General features: G+C 39.1%; 1 pseudogene; it reads left to right on the top strand.

Annotated features, from left to right (window-relative positions):
• Positions 1 to 2,973: 2,973 nt before the first annotated feature.
• On the top strand, positions 2,974 to 3,819 carry Hnrnpa1-ps45 (heterogeneous nuclear ribonucleoprotein A1, pseudogene 45; annotated as a pseudogene).
• The last annotated feature ends 221 nt before the right edge of the window (positions 3,820 to 4,040 follow it).

Below are 4,040 nucleotides of genomic sequence, written 5' to 3'. Positions count from 1 at the left end.
CTAATTTCTGATTATACCATGTCTTCGAGGCAACTCATTCATTGAATCAAATTCAACTGACACTTGCTCTATGGAAAGTTCTATTGCTAACCTTGAGGTTAGGGGCAATGAGGATTTCTACCATCTGTGGTTCTCACTGTGAACAGAGAAATCCCACACTGTGTGTGCAGCTTTTTTTGCACAGGCTAAGCAGTCTTCTCTTTGAATATGACATCCTACTCTAAGCATAGGTATAAAGTGCTCTCGAATCTCTTTTCCTTGTCAGGGACCTGCGTGGTCATGTTTGAAGAGCTCAGCTATGTGACCTCAACTTCATCAGATAATGGTATAGACTAAATGTTTGCTTTCCTGTCATCTACCTGAACTGTATGTTAGACTCCTAGTCCAGTATAGTGGTATTATAAGGTGGAGCTAAATTAGGTCAGGTCCAAGACTGTACACTAGGATGTACAGCTTTAAAAAAGATCAGAAGGGGCTGTGGTGATGCTCAATGGTAGAATGCTTTCCTACATGTGTAAGTTTGATTTCTAGCATGGCAAAACCACAGAGCTTGCTTTCTGTCCCTACTTTCCACCCCAAGAAGATATGACATGAAAGTAGCCTTCTAAACCTGGACCTGCCCAACACTTGGACAAAGTAACCCAGGAGGCAGGCCCTTTTCAGTACCTAAAAGTGAACAAGAAAGATGCTCTTATTTTTATTTTAGAGACAGAGGTTACAGACCTTGTATAAATTTGCTTTAAATATGATCTGTTTAATTTAAATCCTTTCAAAATGCGCAGTCCAGAAATGAAAGTGAGAACTGTGTGACTGTATAACTGTGAAAATTGTTTTCATGCTTGGCTTATGGGTGCAACCAGAGCCCAAGCCATTAAAGCTCTTGTCAGCATACACTCTGTGTTTGCTATTACAGATAGACTCAGCTGTAAGTATGTCTAAAAGATAGAGTGCAGTTATAGACAAGACAAAAGAATATCCGAGCACTCAGTGTGTAGGAGACACTGTGAGAAACATTTAAATTCTCATTTCCCACGAAGACCTTGTATGATGGATTACATTAGCCTATTATGCATGAGAAAAGAAATCTCAAAAAGGTAAGTGATTTGCCCATAATCACCAAAGAGACTGTAATTCATGTTCATAACAAAGCCCATAGATGGTTACACAGTATAGAGCTCCCATGTGTTAATGTTTATTATGGTATTTTGAATGTCAAGTCATAGCTATATGTATATGATTGGAATAGAAAGGAAGAAAAGGGTTGGTTAAATCTCTTATTTTTCCAACACACTAGCAAATAGGAAAAGCTTCATATAAATATGATAATTTCAATGATGACACTGTAATTTCAACTTAGTTTAAAAAAAACTTCATAACTGATGACTTTAATTTATATCATAAATTCAAAATTGGGTCCTAGAGAACTGAGCTGTGGGAGTCCACAGTCACTGAATTGTATGTCAAATAATTCCATGAACATGAAAATTTCAAGGAGATTATTGACAATGAGTAAGAATATGGACATGTTTTACACTCTTTTATTGTGAAATACATCAAATGTTTATAAGTCAGGGATAAAGTATATAAGAATTTAAGGAATAATTGATTCATTAACCAACACAAAACCCAAGAAGCTTATAGAAAGCACTCCTAATTCCCGCACTGAAATGTAAGAAAGGGTTAATCAAACTGTGATCAGTCACTTTTTCCTGACCCCTTAGAAGTCAGGATCAAGGTTCTGGTTCCTCAGTCATCTTGGCATTTAGCACTGTGGATCCAGATGACCACAGATAAGGTACTGGCTACTTAGACCTTAAGTAGCTAGAGCTGTAAACCAGTAAAAATTCCTCAATGGTTATTTTGGTGGGTTTCCAGAGACCCCCCAGGAACCCCATTCTAATTCTTTGGGGACCTTTACATTTTGTGCACTTTATTCTCTGGAATCCCACAAGAGGTGGGGCTCCTTATGGTGAAGATCTGAGAAAGAACCCTGGTGGTTCTGCCTAGAGGACAGAAGGCGTGATCCTGAAATATACTCAGAACCTGTTCCCACAACTGAGGCCTGGGAGAAAACACTCTCATAGCGCTTGATGAACGCGGAGAGAATAATATTCCTCTCACCCCTATTCTCCTAATGGGAAAAAGAAGAAATAGACTCAGCAGGAGTCAGGGCACGGAAGATGAGTCAGAAGAAAATAAATCAAGAAACGACAAACTGATGACTTTAATTTATATCATAAATTCAAAATTTGGACCACTAACTAACTGAGATTTAATCACTTTGAAAGCAAACAAACCTGGAATTCCAGCTCCAGCAACATCATTCTTTAAAGTGAAGTAGAAAAAAAGACTTTCTCAAAAAAGAAAAATCTGAGTGACTCCATCATGTGTAGACCTTCCCTGCACAGCACACAGTGTCCACTAAAAAGAAGTTCCCCAGGAAGGAACTTATACCAGGCAGAAACCTCACTACACAAAGGAATGTAAGGAATAAATGAAGGTGAATCTTTCCTAATATAAAGTGATCTGAAAGGATAGCTATTCCAGTAGGAAAAACTAAAAACATACTCAGTAGTTAAAAGTATATTATAGGTCAGTAATCTCAAAATAAGTAACAGCTATTCACGACCAAATGGGGAACAATCAAGAAGGTACCTGGTTCTACACCTGAGGTGTCATGACACAAACAGGACCTTGGATTAAATTAAAATCAGACAGGAAATCTAAGGTAACTACTAGGGGAAAATGTAAAATATAATTGCTTGGCTAAAATGAGATACAGTGTTACTAAAATGCTGTTAAAATGAGAAAGTTGGAAAATAGTGAAAGAAGAACCACTGGGGAAACAGAAACAGTAAGAAACTTATCAGTTACTACTTAAAATGTAAGAGGTTGAAAAACAGCAATTTAAACAAAGAAACGTCCATGGTCCATGTTAAAGTCCCTGGTATATAAGAAATGTATAAGGAGCCCATATTGAACTCGAGTTGGAAGAGGCGAGTCCGGTCTCAAAATGGAGGACCATGATTCAAAGGAACCAGAGCAGCTGAGGAAGCTGTTTATTGGTGGTCTGAGCTTTAAAACCACAGATGATAGCTTAAGAGAACATTTTGAGAAATGGGCCACACTTACAGACTGTGTGGTGTGAGGGATCCTCAAACAAAACGTTCCAGAGGCTTTGGTTTTGTGACCTACTCTTGTGTTGAAGAGGTGGATGCTGCAATGTGTGCTGGGCCACACAAGGTTGATGGACGTGAGGTGGAACCAGAGAGAGCTGTTTCTAGAGCTGTTTCTGTACAGCCTGGTGCCCATTTAACGGTGAAGAACATTTTTGTTGGTGGTATTAAAGAGGATACAGAAGAATATAATCTGAGAGACTACTTTGAAAAGTACGGCAAGATTGAAACCATAGAAGTTATGGAAGACAGACAGAGTGGGAAAAAGAGAGGATTCGCTTTTGTAACTTTTGATGATCATGACACAGTTGATAAAATTGTTGTTCAGAAATGCCACACTATTAATGAGCATAATTGTGAGGTGAAAAAGGCCCTTTCTAAACAAGAGATGCAGTCTGCTGGATCACAGAGAGGTGGATCTGGCAACTTTATGGGACGTGGAGGAAACTTTGGTGGTGGCGGCGGAGGTAACTATGGTGATGGTGGGAACTATAATGACTTTGGAAATTATAGTGGACAGCAACAATCTAATTATGGACCCATGAAGGGAGGCAGTTTTGGTGGAAGAAGCTCAGGCAGTCCCTATGGTTGTAGCTATGGATCTGGAGGTGGAAGTGGTAGATATGGTGACAGAAGGTTTTAAAATAAAACAAACAAATGGTTATAGTTCTTAGCAGGAGAGAGAGCAAGGAATTGTCAGAAAAGCTGCAGGTTACTTTGAGACAGTCGTCCTAAATGCATTAGAGGAACTGTAAAAATCTGCCACAGAAGGAACCATGATCCATAGTCAGAAAAGTTACTGCAGCTTAAACAGGAAGCCCTTCTTGTTCAGGACTGTCATAGCCACAGCTTGCAAAAGTGCAG

The sequence above is a fragment of the Rattus norvegicus genome, chromosome 4 (assembly GCF_021556685.1).
Source record: "Rattus norvegicus strain SHRSP/BbbUtx chromosome 4, alternate assembly SHRSP_T2T, whole genome shotgun sequence".
NCBI lineage: Eukaryota > Metazoa > Chordata > Mammalia > Rodentia > Muridae > Rattus > Rattus norvegicus.
Note: the sequence above shows the minus strand (reverse complement) of the source record. Positions and strands in the feature narration are given on the sequence as shown.